The sequence below is a fragment of the Rhinoderma darwinii genome, chromosome 2 (assembly GCF_050947455.1).
Source record: "Rhinoderma darwinii isolate aRhiDar2 chromosome 2, aRhiDar2.hap1, whole genome shotgun sequence".
NCBI lineage: Eukaryota > Metazoa > Chordata > Amphibia > Anura > Rhinodermatidae > Rhinoderma > Rhinoderma darwinii.
The window spans coordinates 47,667,473-47,686,367 of record NC_134688.1 but is presented as its reverse complement, the minus strand read 5'-3'; the positions used below and the strand labels follow the sequence as shown (position 1 = coordinate 47,686,367).

General features: G+C 45.5%; 1 protein-coding gene across 1 annotated transcript in view; it reads left to right on the top strand.

The window, feature by feature from the left end:
* Window positions 1–10,470: 10,470 nt before the first annotated feature.
* ZMYM2 (zinc finger MYM-type containing 2) overlaps window positions 10,471–18,895 on the top strand; it is a 125,064-nt gene continuing 116,639 nt past the window's right edge. The window contains exon 1 of the mRNA XM_075851611.1: window positions 10,471–10,597. The gene's annotated coding sequence lies outside the window, so the exon portion shown is untranslated. The remainder of the gene's footprint in view (window positions 10,598–18,895) is intronic.

The window sequence follows — 18,895 nt, the reverse complement described above, 5'->3', positions numbered from 1 at the left end:
GGCAACTTCACCTTTTCCCTTAGCTTTGTGTACCCTTGTCTGTTTGTCTCGTGCACTTACTGAGCGTAGGGACCGCCGCCCAGTTGTACCCCGTCGCCTAGGGCGGGTCGTTGCAAGTAGGCAGGGACAGAGTGGCGGGTAGATTAGGGCTCACTTGTCCGTTTTCCTACCCCCATCATTACAGTTAGATGGAATTTTGGCCCACTCCTCTTTGCAGATCATCCGTAAATCATTAAGATTTCGAGGCTGTCGCTTGGCAACTCGGATCTTCAGCTCCCTCCATAAGTTTTCGATGGGATTAAGGTCTGGAGACTGGCTAGGCCACTCCATGACCTTAATGTGCTTCTTTTTGAGCCACTCCTTTGTTGCCTTGGCTGTATGTTTCGGGTCATTGTCGTGCTGGAAGACCCAGCCACGAGCCATTTTTAATGTCCTGGTGGAGGGAAGGAGGTTGTCACTCAGGATTTGACGGTACATGGCTCCATCCATTCTCCCATTGATGCGGTGAAGTAGTCCTGTGCCCTTAGCAGAGAAACACCCCCAAAACACCTCCATGCTTGACAGTGGGGACGGTGTTCTTTGGGTCATAGGCAGCATTTCTCTTCCTCCAAACACGGCGAGTTGAGTTAATGCCAAAGAGCTCAATTTTAGTCTCATCTGACCACAGCACCGTCTCCCAATCACTCTCAGAATCATCCAGATGTTCATTTGCAAACTTCAGACGGGCCTGTACATGTCCCTTCTTGAGCAGGGGGACCTTGCGGGTACTGCAGGATTTTAATCCATTACGGCGTAATGTGTTACCAATGGTTTTCTTGGTGACTGTGGTACCAGCTGCCTTGAGATCATTAACAAGTTCCCCCCGTGTAGTTTTCGGCTGAGCTCTCACCTTCCTCAGGATCAAGGATACCCCACGAGGTGAGATTTTGCATGGAGCCCCAGATCGATGTCGATTGACAGTCATTTTGTATGTCTTCCATTTTCTTACTATTGCACCACCAGTTGTCTCCTTCTCACCCAGCGTATTACTTATGGTTTTGTAGCCCATTCCAGCCTTGTGCAGCTCTATATCTTGTCCCTGACATCCTTAGAAAGCTCTTTGGTCTTGCCCATGTTGTAGAGGTTAGAGTCAGACTGATTAATTGAGTCTGTGGACAGGAGTCTTTTATACAGGTGACCATTTAAGACAGCTGTCTTTAATGCAGGCACCAAGTTGATTTGCAGCGTGTAACTGGTCTGGAGGAGGCTGAACTCTTAATGGTTGGTAGCGGATCAAATACTTATTTCTCTGTGCAGAATGCAAATAAATATATATAATTTTGACTATGTGATTTACTGTTTTTTTTAAAATCAAACCTATCTCTCACTGGTAAAATTAACCTAGCCTAAAAATTCTAGACTGTTCATGACTTTGACAGTGGGCAAACTTACAAGATCAGCAAGGGATCAAATACTTATTTCCTTCACTGTACATTGTGTGTCCTTTATAGAGAATCTACTGCACGACTACAGGGGGGGCCCGTTGGGGGAGGAGCCCATGGGGGGGGGGGCGCCCATCGGGGTGGGGGCCGTCTGGGGTCATGAGAGCGAGAGAGGGACAGAGACACACACCTTACCTGCAGTGCAGCTGGTCTTCATGATGGCGCCTGTAGATATTTTGTTAGTCAAGGTTTTACAGATACAGTTTTAGTCTTCATTAGATAATGTAATCATAAATTTAAAACTTTTCTATCAGCCTGCTATCTCCCTGCAAACAGCTGCTCTGCTGTGTGACTCTGACCTGCGTCTGCGCAGTACAGAGCCAGAGAGCAGAATCAATGGAGCGGCTCCCGTTCATTGTGCCCTATGCATTGTAGCTGCCGTATTCCATCTCTGTATGTGTCGTTAATCGACACATACAGAGATGAAAAAAAAACGGCAGCCCCCATAGTGAAGTAAAAGTTAGAAAAAAGAAAAAAGTAAAACACAAACACACAAATAAATAAAATTAACATACCATATCAATAACATACCAAAAGCAATATTATATAAAAAAAAATAATTTTGCGACACCCGTCCTTTAACCCCTTAAGGACACAGCCTGTTTTGACCTTCAGGACACAGCCAATTTTTTCAAATCGGACATGTTTCACTTTATGTGGTAATAACTTCGGAATGCTTTTTACCTATCCAAGCAATTCTGAGATTGTTTTCACGTGACATATTGTACTTTATGTTACTGGCAAAATTTGCTCGATACATTAAGTATTTAATTGTGAAAAACAACAAAATTTAGCGAAAAATTTCAAAAATTAGCATTTTTCTAAATTTATATGTATCTGCTTGTAAGACAAATAGTAATACCACACAAAATTGTTGGTAATTAACATCACCCATACGTCTACTTTAGATTGGCATTGTTTTTAGAACATCCATTTATTTTTCTATGACATCACAAGGCTTAGAACTTTAGCAGCAATTTCTCACATTTTCAAGAAAATTTCAAAAGGCTATTTTTGCAGGGACCAGTTCAGTTGTGAAGTGGATTTTAGGGCCTTATATATTAGAAACCCTCGATAAGTCACCCCATTTTAAAAACTTCACCCCTCAAAGTATTCAAAACAGCATTTAGAAAGTTTCTTAACCCTTTAGATGTTTCACAGGAATTAAGGCAAAGTAGATGGGAAATTTTAACATTTCTTTTTTTTTTTGCAGAAATTCATTTTTCATCTATTTTTTTTGTAACACAGAAAGTTTTACCAGAGAAATGCAACTCAATATTTATTTCCCAGATTCTGCAGTTTTTAGAAATTCCCCATATGTGGCCCTAGTGCACTTATTGACTGAAGCACAGGCCTCAGAAACAAAGGAACACTGTAGTGATGGGGGTAGGGAAACAGACAAGTGAGCCCTAATCTACCCGCCACTCAGTCCCTACCTACTTGCAACGACCCGCCCTAGGCGACGGGGTACAACTGGGCGATGGTCCCTACACTCAATAAGTGAACGACAGACAAACAGACAAGGGAACACAGAAACTAAGGGAAACGGGGCAGTTGCCCACGGCAACACCGTGAGCAACAAGAGTAGTAAACTAGCCGAGTCAAACCAGGAGAGTACGAGGTGCCAAACGCAGAGCAGTAGAGTTTTTGAACAAGCCGAGTAAAACCAGGAGAGCACGAGGTACCAAACGCAGAGCAGGAGAGTAGTCAACAAGCCAGGGTCAATACGAAGCAGGGACAAATAGATCAGAAGCTGCAGCAGGGCCAGGAAACCAACAGAGAAGATTCACAAGCAAGGAGGAACAGGAAAGGCAGGTATAAATAGACAGAGGGCGGGAGCTAGCTCCGTCTGGCCAGGCTGCGATAGGCTCTCCCACTCCTAAGCCTGCCATCCTGAGTGGTGGAAGATGGAGTCAGTCTCACAGACCTAGAAGCAGGTGCAGACTGATTACCTATGGGCGTTGATAAAGAAGCTGTGCCTGGCAGATCCTTTACAAACACCTAGAGGATTTTGGGGCCTCCTTTTTATTAGAAAATATTTTAGGCACCATGTCGGGTCTGAAAGGCTCTTGTGGCGCCAAAACAGTGGAAATCCCGCAAAAGTGACCCCGTTTTGGAAACTATACCCCTTGAGGAAATTATCTAGGGTTATAGTGAGCATTTTGACCCTGCAGGTCTTTTGCAGAAATTATTGGAAGTAGGCCGTGAAAATGAAAATCTAAATTCTTTCAAAGAAAATGTAGGTTTAGCTAATTTTTTCTAATTTCCACAAGGACTAAAAGGAGAAAATGCACCACTACTTTTGTAAAGCAATTTCTCCCGAGTAAAACAATACCCCACATGTGGTAATAAACGGCTGTTTGGACACACGGCAGGGCTTAGAAGGGAAAGAGCGCCATTTGGCATTTGGAGCTCAAATTTAGCAGGAATGGTTTGCGGAGACCACGTCGCATTTGCAAATCCCCTGAGGGACCAAAACAGTGAAAACACCAAAAAAGTGACTCCATTTAGGAAACTACACCCCTTGAAGAATCCATCTAGGGGTGTAGTGAGCATTTTGAACCCACAGGGGTTTCATAGATTGTATTAGAGTTTGGCAGAGAAGATTAAAAAAAAATCATTTTTTTCCAATAAGACGTAGCTTTAGCTCAAAATTTTTCATTTTCTCAACAAATAAAGGAATAAAAGAACCTCAACATTTGTAAAGCAACTTCTCTGGAGTACGGCAATACCACATATGTTGTCATAAACTGCTGTTTGGGCACAGAGTAGGGCTCAGAAGGGAAGGAGCGCCATTTGGCTTTTGGAGTACAGATTATGCTGGATTGGTTTCTCGGGGCGCTATGTCGCATTTGCAAAGTCCCTGTGGGACCAAAACAGTGGATCCCCCCCAGAAGTGATGCCATTTTGGAAACTACACCCCTCAAGGTATTCACCTAGGGTTGTAGTGTGCATATTAACACCACAGGTGATTGGCAGAAATTGGTGTGCACTCGATTTTGCAGAGTGAAAATGGGATTTTTTCCATAGATATGCCAATATATGGCGCCCAGCTTGTGCCACTGGAGACACACACCCCAAAAATTGTTAAAAGGGTTCTCCCGGGTATGGCGATGCCATATATGTGGAAGTAAACTGCTGTTTGGGCACACTGTAGGGTTCAGAAGGGAGGTAGCGCCATTTGGCTTTTGGAGCGTGGATTTTGCTTGTAGTAGTTTTGTTTGGAGTCTTACTGGTGTTTCCGTTTATAATGTGGGGGTACATGTAAACTGGGCAGAGTATATCAGGGGCATAGTCAGGTGGTATAATAATGGGGTAAAAAAACCAATAAAATAATCCATAGATGTGTGTTACGCTGTGACACAATCCTTTCTGCACAGGCCGGTGTCGCACTAATAAATGGTCCTTACTTATTCCCCTTTTGGTCCACACTCGGAATCTTTGCAGTTTGAGGAATTTTGCTGGGAAGTGTTGTCCTGGTATAATACGGGCACGCTCACTTCCAGCAGATATGTTTGGGCCCTCCCCTTCCTGGTTTCCTAATTTTAGGGGCCTTGATAATTCGCCACTTGAAACAGAAGAAACGTTCCCCTCGGGCTGGCACAACTGGATATTTTTATTTCCTGGCTTATTGGAGCCTTAACTCATTTCATTTTTTCATAGACTTAGTGGTATGACGGCTGTTTTTTTTGCGGGACATGCTGTAGTTTTTATTGGTACCATTTTGGGGTACATGCGACTTTTTGATCACTTGTTATCCTTTTTTTTTGGGAGACAAGGTGACCAAAAAACAGCAATTCTGACATTTTTTTAATTCTTTTTATACAGCGTTCACCACGCGTTATAAATTACGTTACCTTTATTCTGCGGGTCAGTCCGATTCCGGTGATACCTAATTTATAGAACTTTTTATGTTTTACAACTTTTTGCACAATAAAATAACTTTTGTAAAGAGAATGGATTTTTTCTGTCGCCAAGTTGTGAGAGCCATAACGGTTTTAATTTTTTCGTCGACGGAGCTGTATGCGGGCTTGTTTTTAGCGATACAAGTTATAGTTTTTATAGGTACCATTTTTGGATACATGCGACTTTTTGATCACTTTTTATTCCAATTTTTGGAAGACAAAGTGACCAAAAAATAGCAATTATGTCAGTATTTTTTATTTATTTATTTATTCACTGTGCGGAATAAATAACATAATATTCTTAAGGTCGTTACGGTCGCAGCGATACCAAATATGTATGGCTTTATTATTTTTTTCAATAATAAATTACTTGATAAGGGAAAAAGGGCGATTGTGTTTTGTGTTATCATTTGAAACTTTTATTGTATTTTTTACAACTTTTATTTTTACACTTTTCTTTAGTCCCACTAGGGGACTTGAAGGTCCAACTGTTTGTTTGATATTCTAATACATTGCACTACCTATGTAGTGCAATGTATTAGAACTGTCAGTTGTTCACTGACAGCAAGCCGATCAGGCTCCGCCTCCGGGCGGGGCCTAATCGGCTTCCATAATGGCAGATAGGAAGCCATTGTTAGGCATCCTGCTGCCATAGTAACAGTCGCCAGCCTTGCCATCGCATGGCAGGGCTGCCGATTTCATACAAACCACTTTGATGCAGCGATTGCATTGAATTGCTGCATTGAAGGGGTTAATGGCAGGATTCAGAGGTAGCTTCCGGTTCCTGCCGACTGCTGATGACGCCGGCTCATCTTCTGAGCCGGAAACTGAGCCGGCGCCATCTTGCCGATGGTATCGGAAGCCTCCTGGGCCCCGCCGACGAAGGGACATAGGAGGATTCCGTTACAGGCTGATCGGGAGGTAAGTATTAGCCCTCCGATCGGCTTTGCAGCCACCGGCAACCCAGCGATCACGTTGCTGGGTGCCGGTGGCTATAAACTCCTCACATGCTGCGATCTCTATTGAACGCACCATGTGAGGGGTTAATCGGTCGGATTGGAGGCTAGCTCCGGTCCTGGCCGATACCTCAGGGTGCCAGCTGTAACATACACCTGTCAACTGGCGGTGATGTCGCTGGCTCAGCTGCTGAGCCAGCTCCATCTGTTTCACGTACAGTTACGTGGAGTTGCGGGAAAAGACCATCTCCCATCACGTAACTGTACGTGAAATTGCGGGAAGGGGTGTAAATGCCTCTAATCAGTACTGTAGCCACTGTATGATCTGCAGCGAGATGATGTCTGGTATGATTTTTTTTTTGTGAAATAGCATCTCCCAGCATATCCTTACCATTTTTTGGTCCATGCTGGGAGCTGTAGTTTTACGCCGTACAAACCTATACGGCAGGGGTTGCACTAAATTGAGCTGTATTTTTTCTGGTGCTATATATATGTACTGGGCTTTGTTCTGGCGCTGTATTTATGTACTAAGGTTGGTTCTGGTGCTGTATATATGTATTGAGCTTGGCTCTCGTGCTGTATTAATGTACTGAGCTTGGTTGTGGTGCTGTATATATGTAAGAGGTTTGTTCTGGAGCTGTATATATGTATGAGGTTGGTTCTGGAGCTGTATATATGTACTGAGCTTGGTTCTGGGGCTGTATTTATGTACTGAGGTTGGTTCTGGTGCTGTATATATGTATTGAGCTTGGCTCTCGTGCTGTATTGATGTTCTGAGCTTGGTTGTGGTACTGTATATATGTACTGAGCTTGGTTCTAGAGCTGTAATTATATAGGATATATTTATAACAACAAAATTGCAGGGCAGATGCAATTGTTTTTCCTGTCTGGTATTTTTAACCCCTTGAACCGCTACCATGTGGTAATACATGACCTGTCAATATTTCCAAATGAATGTTTTTTTGAGATGCAGCAAAATCTATAAAATCAACTTTTAAACCGGCGCACACTATATGCTAATTACTCATTAGAGGGTCATGGGGCGGTGCCGCTATCCTGAAGAGTCACGTAGTCCTACCTCCAAACCCACCTTTCCATGTTTGATTGACATCCCCCTGGCTGATAGAACTTTCTCAGATGTGCCATTGCCTTGTACTACTTGGTGGGCTGGGTGGCACTATATACAAGGGGGAGCTGTGTGGCACTATACACATGGGGAGCTGTGTGGCACTATACACATGGGGAGCTGTGTGGCACTATATACAAGGGGGAGCTATGTGGCACTATACACATGGGGAGCTGTATGGCAGTATACACAAGGGGAGCTGTGTGGCACTATATACAAGGGGGAGCTGTGTGGCACTATACACATGGGGAGCTGTATGGCAGTATACACAAGGGGAGCTGTGTGGCACTATACACATGGGGAGCTGTGTGGCACTATACACATGGGGAGCTGTGTGGCACTATACACATGGGGAGCTGCGTGGCACTATACACATGGGGAGCTGTGTGGCACTATACACATGGGGAGCTGTGTGGCACTATACACATGGGGAGCTGTGTGGCACTATATACAAGGGGGAGCTGTGTGGCACTATACACATGGGGAGCTGTGTGGCACTATGTACAAGGGGGAGCTGTGTGGCACTATACACATGGGGAGCTGTGTGGCACTATATACAAGGGGGAGCTGTGTGGCACTATACACATGGGGAGCTGTGTGGCATTATATACAAGGGGGAGCTGTGTGGCACTATACACATGGGGAGCTGTGTGGCACTATATGCAAGGGGGAGCTGTGTGGCACTATACACATGGGGAGCTGTGTGGCACTATATACAAGGGGGAGCTGTGTGGCACTATACACATGGGGAGCTGTGTGGCACTATATACAAGGGGGAGCTGTGTGGCACTATACACATGGGGAGCTGTGTGGCATTATATACAAGGGGGAGCTGTGTGGCACTATACACATGGGGAGCTGTGTGGCACTATATACAAGGGGGAGCTGTGTGGCACTATACACATGGGGAGCTGTGTGGCACTATATACAAGGGGGAGCTGTGTGGCACTATACACATGGGGAGCTGTGTGGCATTATATACAAGGGGGAGCTGTGTGGCACTATACACATGGGGAGCTGTGTGCCACTATCTACTAGGGAGGATGTGTGGCACTATTTACAAGGGGGAGGGCTGTGGCTCTAACTGAGAGGGGGGTGATGTGGCACTATATACAGGGGGGGCTTTATGGCGATAGCTACTGGGGGGCTGTATGGCACTATCTACAAGGGAGAGGTGGGGGGCGCTATCTACAAGTGGGGTGTGACACGATCTACAGGCGGGGCTGTATAGCACTGTCTACAGGGGGGCTAAATAGCACAATCTATAGGGGGCAATATCTATAAGGGGGGCTGCATGGCACCTGGGGGGGGGCAGTCAAGAGTTTGTTATGGGGCCCAGTCTTTCTTAGTTCGCCCCTGTACCCAATGTCTGTCTAATAATTCCCTTTATCTCTTAGGATGTTTTCACATGGAGCATTTTTGGACCGTTTTCAGCATGCGTTTTTTTTTGTTTTGTACCATGTCTCTCAATGGAGTTCATCAACCAAAACAAAAAACGTATGATAAAAACGCAACAAAAACGCATTATGTAAACCAAGCCTTACATAGGCAGATAAATTTGAAGAAATTGTTGACATTAATCCATCCAATCAGTTACATTTTTAAAAAAAAGTTTTTTTTTCTATTTTCATCAGTTGTCTTACAAATACAAAAACTGGACAACCATCACCACATATGATCTACAAATATATCTATAAATACAAATCCATAACGAAAACATATTGTCAGCAAAGTATATTATCTATATAGTCTTCCAGTACCAGCAGAATACATATTCTCCACACGGTTTTCAAGAGATCGTCAAATGAAGCCTTCTATAACTTGGCAGAAAGACTAGACGTGGAGCCCGCGCGTCCGCCATTTTGTTTCTGTTTAGTGAGAGACGATAGTTGTCTTCTCACCTTCCTGCCTGTCAAGAAGTGCCACGTTATTTGACAGCGCCTTAAAAACTGCTACTTGTCTTCTGACATAAAGTACGCCCAAACTTAACTAATAAACCTCGCACAATGCTGTTATATCGCATGTAACACGTACGTCACGTAGTGTGCCTCCCCAGTGACAAAATGGTGGACAGCACCGCACTGACAGCCAAGGACGGGACGTGGTGGAAACTACTAGTGAAAGAGTGTGGGGGAAGGGGGATACACTGAACTTGTATTTACACCAGACTGGTGATAAGTGGACTGCGTGTGAGATTAACGAGGCAAGGAAGACACTTGTGCCGCACCGAGGTGTGAGGTGAAGCGTGGCCGCTGGGGGAGGGGTGGGACAAACAGTCCTCTGCCTGAGAGACTTGTGTGCGCCACTGCAGCCGCCATGCAGTGCACATTCATCGTCCCTACCGCACGACTCTTATGTAACAGAGTAGGGACGTGTTGATTATACCACAATTACATAAGTACACCAGAATGCCACCATAACGTGGCAGCCATGTTTACATAAAGCGGCGCACCACAGGGGCGCTTTGCATCCGTAGCGTTATCATTCAATAATGATAATTTTGCTGCTAGAATATCCTCTCGGATACGTAAATAGCATCAGGTGAGAGCGTTATCGTGCGGCTCAGCGGAGAAATGCAGCACGCCGCTCTCTCTTACGGCACTGAAAGGGTGTGCAAGGCTATATGGCGAGACAGAGCAGCCTCTCTCCATAAACATAGCGCAGCTTGCAGCATAGCTCTCACACGCCCATCCCCAGGGTAAGCTCCTCCCCCGTATACTGCCGTCAATATGGGATGGAAACAGCCACTTCGCCAGTACAGCGCCAGGCTAATAACTGGTCCGATTCCACATTCGACCCTCCCCCCCACCATCATAGACTAACTGCAACGCATGGGCGGTGCTTCACCCTCATACTAGACAGGGAGGCGGGAAACAATGCGGGTGATTGACGTCTTTCCTTACCAATCAGTTTCACCCTCTTTTATCGGAGCTGAACGGGATCATCCAATCGGAGTAGTTAAGGAGGCGGGACATTTGGTAGCTCAGGCCGCGCCTTCTCCACTTTGCTGCTTTTGACTCCGCCCCCTTATGCTCCGGGACTGGACGGGAGAGTTGGGTTACGGGGGGAAGGATCGCTGTGAGGGGAACTGCAGCTGGGCCCTGTTCTCTCTATCGTTTCCCGCTACTGGTAAGTGAACAAACGATGGGAAGGACTGAGGAATATAACGGAAGAAAGCATCCAAATTATTTGACCTGTCTCTCATTTACCCTCACGTGTTGAGGCGCTCTCTTACGCCACCTGGCGGGGGTATATATTTACCCTCCTCCTTGTACATGGCGGTTTTTGTATGTTTATTACAGGGGGGTTGCTTAGGAATGGCGCTGTCCTGTTCCCTTCTCGCCATGTAACGACAATGTTATGACTGGAGAAGATGCATAATCTGCCTGCCGGGCGTTATTGCGTTGCCCTGAGGGGGGGGGGGGTGTTTCAGTCGTGGTCGGGTCACCTCGGGGTGTGCCGGTGCTGCCTGCTCTCTGTATTGTTCGCCTGCTCCCTAATGGCGGACGGGAAGCAATGCCACCAGCAGAGTGGGAGTAACAGCGCTGGGGTAGAAAAATTCCCACAGGGCAATACCTCCCTCCCTCCCATAACGTGTCCCGCCAGTCTCCTTATACAAAGGGACGGGATGTGGGAAGCTCCGCTGCGCTAGTGTTTTCTGTGTTCTCCCGCACTCTCCAGGGAATATAGGAGAAAGTCAGATTGTAGCCCGTATATATATATTTGTGTGCACCCCTATCCCCCCCGGGTTGTATGATAATGAAGGGGGGGTATGTATATACAGTTGCTGTGGGTGTATACGAGCAGTACATAGGAGGCCTGTGCTTACACCGCAGTAGTGCAGTCCCTCTATTCGCTAGGCCCGGATCACATTTGCTGCCTTGTATTGTGTGAGGTAGAGAAATCCTCGTCTGCTTAGTGAGTGCGGCGATTGGAACATGATGGCAGTGAGACTGATTGTGGGAGGGGGCACTAGAGCTGTATGTAGTACCAGCTCCAGCCACTAGTCTCTGCCGAATGTTGTGACAATGCAGCGCAAGGGGTAAAACGCAAATGTTTATTACAGCTCCATCTGCCACATTATAATGGCTCTTTTCTTTATAGACTGTATTGTGGACGATGTCACTGGACATGAGATTGACATGCCACGTTATAAGCATGTCAATGTAATTTATCCATAGGTTACCACTCCCTTGTTACAATGCTTTTACTTTAACCCATTCAGCTCCATATTGTACTCTGCCAATTCAGTTTAGTGTAGTGTTTACAGTCTTATGTATATGGTGTGTGATGCTTGACATTCTGCTGCGTGGTACATTATATTCATAGAGGCCACGTACAGTGGGGTGAGGCCCTATTACCACTATGGATCGTCTGTTTCCGAGCAATCATCACACTAACTGCCCAGTGTGAATAAGTAATTGGTCATCCGTAAAAAAAGAATATCGTTTGTTACTTTGTTTCATGCAAATGGTTATTTTCTGTCAGATGTGCGTTACTAGAGGAATCGGAGTATGGTCCTTCTGTCTTATAATAGTAATGATGTAATCCGGGGGTACCCCTCCACTTCGTCTACTGATAAGTGGGAGAACCCCCACCTATCAGACACTTAAGGCATACATTGTCAATACTCCTTTGAGTTCTGTGGCCCTTGAGTGGTACAATGTGGCAAAAAAAAAAGGTTGTGCCCCCCTAATGTAATTGTCCATCGTAGGCTTGTAACAATAGTGGTGAGTAGACTATCCTTTAGGCCTCATACACACGACCGTATTTTTTCCCACCCGTAAATACTGGCGTAAATACGGGTCCGATGTCACACGTATTCCACCCGTTTTGCACCAGTATTTACGAACCCGTGCCCGTAAATACGGGTCCGGTGTCACACGTATTCCACCCGTATTTACGGGCACGTTTTTGGCGGCAAAATAGCACTGCACTAATCGGCAGCCCCTTCTCTCTATCAGTGCAGGATAGAGAGAAGGGACAGCCTTTTCTGTACTAAAAGTTAAAGAAATTCATACTTACCCGGCCGTTGTCTTGGTGACGTGTCCCTCTCTTCACATCCAGCCCGACATCCCTGGATGACGCGGCAGTCCATGTGACCGCTGCAGCCTGTGATTGACCTGTGATTGGCTGCAGCGGTCACATGGGCTGAAACGTCATCCAGGACGTCGGGCCGGATGTCGAGAGGGACGCGTCACCAAGGCAACGGGCGGGAGACCGGACTGGAGGAAGCAGGAAGTTGTCGGTAAGTATGAAAGTCTTTTATTTTTTACAGGTTTATACTGATCGGTAGTCACTGTCCAGGGTGCTGAAAGAGTTACTGCCGATCAGTTAACTCTTTCAGCTCCCTGGACAGTGACTATTTACTGACGTCGCTTAGCAACGCTGCCGTAATGACGGGTGCACACATGTAGCCACCCGTCATTACGAGAGCTCCATAGACTTCTATGGACTGTCCGTGCCGTTATTACGGCCTGAAATAGGACATGTTCTATCTTTTTCAACGGCACGGGCACCTTCCCGTGAGAAAACGGGAAGGCACCCGTCGCCAATAGAAGTCTATGAGCCCGTTATTACGGGTCGTAATTACGACCCATAATTACGACCCGTAATAACGGGAGTTTTTACGGTCGTGTGCATGAGGCCTTAGGCTGCGTTTTTTTCCATGCTGTGTGAATACAGTTTTACCCTTCCTGCAGATGGGTCAGATTTGGTGCAGACTTGCATGTGGAGTTGCCGCTGCCGACACCAGATAAGGGGAGGGGAAAAAGTAATTAGCCCTGGTCTCCCATAGCGACGCGTCACTTATTCCAGGGCTGATGTCAGTGCTTCTGGGATGATGTCTTCTCCCATGTGACTGTTGCAGCTTATGATTGGCTGCAGTGGTCACATGGGATGAAACCTCATCCCAGGTGGCTGCAGAGCTGAGATTGGAGTAAGGCATCACTATGGGAACGCCAGGGGCAGTGAGTATCGAATGTTTTTTTTATTTTAAATTGGACCGTTTTACTTGCGTTTTTTTTTCTTTTCTGCGGATAACCTATTTGTTGTGGAATTTCAGTTCCCCATTGAACTCGGGGAGTAAAGTCCACATCAAAGATGTAACGATTCCACAGCACAAATTGAACTGCTGAGGCTTCGATGTCTCATCCACTTTGTTGCTACTGTAATACGCTGCAGATTTTCCGTGCGCAAAATCTGTGTTAAGCTACATTTGCAGGGGAGGGGGCCCTACAGTTTATCAAAATTTGAGGGATCTGTCTGCAAGCCTAATATCTACAGATTTCTGGACTGTTTAGTAAAGAGCAACTCAACTACTTTGTGCTGCAGCGCAGTGGAGATGGTTGGCTTTATGCTCTGCTCACTCTTGGGACACTTTTGTTTATCATTTGGAAGTTTGAGACTATTATTATTCCTCTAATAGGCTCCCATTATAAAAAATTTTTTTTTCGCTGCACAGTATATATATATTTTTTTCACTGTGTACCTTTGTATGGAATAGTGTAGTTCATACTGCAAAAAAAGGTGTACCGGCCCGACGGAGGCAAAAAGGACACATTTTTGGCCTCTGTTGGGTGGATTGAGCCCTATGGATTTGTTTGGCATATACGCCAAACAGGCTCCAAACCTGAAGTGAACATATGCTTACTTTGGAGTTGGTCTCCTTTCACAAGCTGCTGATATCCTTGTATCCGTTCACACCTAGCGTAAATACTGCGGATTTTACGCAACGCATTTCGTTACAGAAAGTCTGCAGCATAATACAGTAGCTGGCTGCGTAAATGCTGAGCGGAAAAAAAGCTCAGACATTGACCTGCGGTGCAGTTTTTATTCCCCAGCATGTCAATTGTATTTGCGTTAACGCTGCATATGTGTTGCGAGTTTTCCCCACTGAATTCAATGAGGAAGTAAACGTCACAACAAATAGTAGAAGTTGTGCTTTTTGTGCCGGAAATGCAGCTATTCCGCCGCGTAAAACGCAACTCTAAAAAATCCTATGCTACCCTGTGTTTCTTCGTCCAGGCCGGCCTCCTGGCAGGACGTTTTATCCCATGTGACCGCTGCAGTCAATCAAAGGCTGCAGCGGTCACATGAGATGAAACGTCATCCGAGGTGGCTGGGCTACAGCACAGTTCTGATCCAGCCCAGGCATTCCGGTAGAAAACTGCACCAAAAACTGCGCTGCTTTTAAGCAGCGTATTCGCCCTGTGTGAACGTACCGTAATTGTTTAGAAACTTGAAGGGTCCGTGGCGCTCATTTCTTACCTCCGACGCACTTGTAGCGGTGGTTCACAATATCACCGCCTACTCCCATTCAAGTAAATGAGCCTCTACAAGTGTTTTGGCGATTCACAGTACGAGCAGTGACCGTAATGAAGGGGAAACAGCTCTTGCATGAGCGCCGCGGCCCCGTTAAAACAGCTGATCGGCGGAGTGATAGGAGTTGGACCCCCACCGATGAGATATTGATGGCCTTTCCTTAGGCTATCAATTTTTTTTGAACTGGGAAAACCCCTTTAATATAGTACTGCAGAAATTGCTTTAGCCTTGACATCCCAGTTGGGTCATGGTCACACTACACACTCCAGGTGTATGAGAAAAGTTATATTAAAAAAAAAATAAAAAAATCCGTAGTTTACGAAGCTTTTTAATTCAAAGGCATCCGGCAAAAAACGTAAACCGCTCGGCATATTTTTTATTTTTTTAGAATGAGTCAATGGATGTGACATGCAATTGTTGGGCATGCAGTTGCATATCCTGGCCATATGTCAGATTTTCCCTGCATATATGCAGAACATGCACTGCAAGCAGTGTGAATAAAGCCTAAGCCAGTGAAGCAGACTTTTCTTATTGCCTGACCACTAAAAACAAACAAACCCCCAAATAAACTCATAAAGGCAACCCCATTAAATTAAAGGGGTATTCGGAGGTGAAATTTGTCTTATGGCTGGGACCCTTCACTGATCACAGGAACGGTGGTCCTTCCGTCTCGGCCGCAATGAGGAGGACATTGAATGTAGCGGCAGTCCAGGATGCATTCTGCTGTTCAATTCAAAGTTTATGTGACTGACAAACAGCGGAGTACAGCGCTCGGCTGTTTGTCAGTCCCATAAACATTAAATAGAGTGGCGGGTGCATGCTCAACCGCCGCTCAAGTTAAGCTGCTTCTCACTTTGGAGGGTGCAGTGAGGAGGAACAGGGAGGGTCTCGGGACCAGTGTGGGGCCCTACGATAAGACCATTATCAGCTATACTGTGGATAGTTAATAATTGATTCTGGTACAACCCCTTTAGGGTTAGTTCACACACAGTTTTTTGATGCGAGAACTGCGTTGGAAAATGCATCAAAAAACTTCCGAAAATGCCTCCCATTGGTTTCAATGGGAGGCGGAGGCGGTTTTTCCTCGCGAGCGGAAAAACAGTCTCGCGGGCAAAAGAAGCGACATGCCCTATCTTCGGGCATTTACATCTCTGACCTCCCATTGACCTCAATGGGAGGCAGAGAAAGCGTATTTTGCAGCGTTTTCGCCTGCGGCGCTCAATGGCAGCGAGTGAAAAATGACGCGAAAATCAGTCTGCAGGCAGAGCAAAATCTGCCTCAAAATATCCAAGCGGAATTTTGAGGCAGATTTTCTGCCTGCAAAAAACTTGTGTGAACCCAGCCTAAGGCTATGTTCACACGGGGTCTTTTGCCGAGTTTTTTGACGCGGAAACCGCGTCGCAAAACTCGGCAGAAACGGCCCGAGAACGCCTCCCATTGATTTCAATGGGAGGCGTCGGCGTCTTTATCCCGCGAGCAGTAAAACTGCCTCGCGGGAAAAAGAAGCGACATGCCCTATCTTCGGGCGCTTCCGCCTCCGACCTCCCATTGACTTCAATGGGAGGCAGGAGAAAGCGTATATCTCGCTGTTTTATGCCCGCGGCGCTCAATGGCCGCGGGCGAAAAACGGCGCGATAATTGCTGTTCACACGGAGTATTTTGGGGGAGGAATATCTGCCTCAAAATTCCGTTTGGAACTTTGAGGCAGATATTCCTCCCCCAAAATACTCCGTGTGAACATAGCCTTAGGGTACAAACACACACAGTGTAAAGACTGCGGATTTTCCGCAACGGATTAATTGTGGAAATCCTGCAGCGTATTACAGTAGCAGCAGTGTGGGTGGGATTTCAACAAATCTCGTCCCCACAATGCGGAAAAAGCGCACATAAATTGACCTGCGGTGCGGTTTCTTAAAACGCAGCATGTCTATTAATGCTGCAGAATCGCAGCTCTTCTGTTGCATGTTTTCCCATTGAATTCAATGGGGGGTTTAAACCCGCAACAAAGTGTGTTGGGACATTTGCGGCTGAATCACAGCTATTTTTTTTTTCGTTCCGTAAGGATTCCCTTTTTTAATTTTTGATGGAAGCAAAAGTGCAGTTGACTGCACTATTGCCCAAAAAAAAAGGAAACCTTACGGAACGGAGACAAATGGTAAAAATTGGCAACGGAAGCATTATCATTGAGATCAATGGTAATGAAAACGGAAAGCTATGGTTTCCGTTTGCCTTTCCATTGATTGGTTCCTCCGACGGAAAAAAATAAATTTAAAAATTTAAATCAAAACCATTTCGGAAGGTGCAAAATGTGTCAAACACATACATTTGATGCATAGCATGTATGACCGTTGTTTTTGTGCATTTACTTAACTGGTTGCCGACAGGATGAGAATGCTCGTCCTGAGCGGCAAGTACTTGGCGCATTAGGACGAGCATTCCCCTCCTGCGCGCGATCGAGAGCGGGGCAACGGCTGTAATGCACAACCACGGCCCGCTCTGACAGCGGAGAGGAGGAAAACATCTTCTCTCCGCCGTTAACCCTTTGAACGCCGCGATGAAAGCTGATCGCGGCGTTCAAGGAGAGGGGACTGCACGTTGATCGAGTCACAGAAGATAACTGACGCGATCAAAGCCCATAACTCGTATGACCAGACAGCCCAGGGTACATTGAAGGACCCCAGGGCTGTCTGAACATGCTTCCTGTTAGGGCATACTGAGGTATACCCTAACAACTGCCTGTGTACAATCAGTAACAGGCTAATGTACTGGCATATAGATCTATGCCAATACATTAGTTACAAAATAAAAATGATAAATCCTTTTATGGGATTAAAAAAAAAAAGTTAAATGAATGTAAAAAAAATACACAAACACACATTTTTTCTAATAAACTTTTTAAAATATAAGTCCCAAAACATGAAATAATAGACATATTTGGTATCACCACGACTGTAACAACCTGTACAACAAATGTATAACATTATTTATGATCTGTGTATGGTGTAAAAAAATAAATATTAAAACTGCTGTCGAACTGCTTTTTTTTTTTCTGCATTTTCGCCAAAGTAAAAATTTATAGAAATTAAACTATAATGTATTTGTACCAAAAAATGGTACCTACATAAAGTACAACTCGTCCCGCAAAAAACAAAGTCTCATACAACTACGTCGTACAAAAAATAAGAGTTATGAGCGTCAGGATGCAAAGAGGGAAATCTAAAAAAATTGCTCAGTCCTCAAGGCCAAAATTGGCCGTGTCCTTAAGGGGTTAAAGAGGCTCTGTCACCAGATTTTGCAACCCCTATCTGCTATTGCAGCAGATCGGCGCTGCAATGTAGATTACAGTAACGTTTTTATTTTAAAAAAAACGAGCATTTTTGGCCAAGTTATGACCATTTTTGTAGTTATGCAAAAGTCCAAGTGGGTGTGTTTTTAAAAGTAAAAGTCCAAGTGGGCGTGTATTATGTGCGTACATCGGGGCGTTTTTAATACTTTTACTAGCTGGGCGTTCTGATGAGAAGTATCATCCACTTCTCTTCAGAACGCCCAGCTTCTGCCAGATCACGCTGTGACGTCACTCACAGGTCCTGCATCGTGTCGGACGAGCGAGGACACATCGGCACCAGAGGCTACAGTTGATTCTGCAGCAGCATCAGCGTTTGCAGGTAAGTAGCTACATCGACTTACCTGCTAACGCCGATGCTGCTGCAGAATCAACTGAAGCCTCTGGTGCCGATGTGTCCTCGCTCGTCCGACACGATGCAGGACCTGTGAGTGACGTCACAGCGTGATCTGGCAGAAGCTGGGCGTTCTGAAGAGAAGTGGATGATACTTCTCGTCAGAGCGCCCAGCTAGTAAAAGTATTAAAAACGCCCCGATGTACGCACATAATACACGCCCACTTGGACTTTTACGTTTAAACACACCCACTTGGACTTTTGCAAGCCTCATTTGCATAACTACAAAAATGGTCATAACTTGGCTAAAAATGCTCGTTTTTTAAAAATAAAAACGTTACTGTAATCTACATTGCAGCGCCGATCTGCTGCAATAGCAGATAGGGGTTGCAAAATCTGGTGACAGAGCCTCTTTAAGTGAATCTCC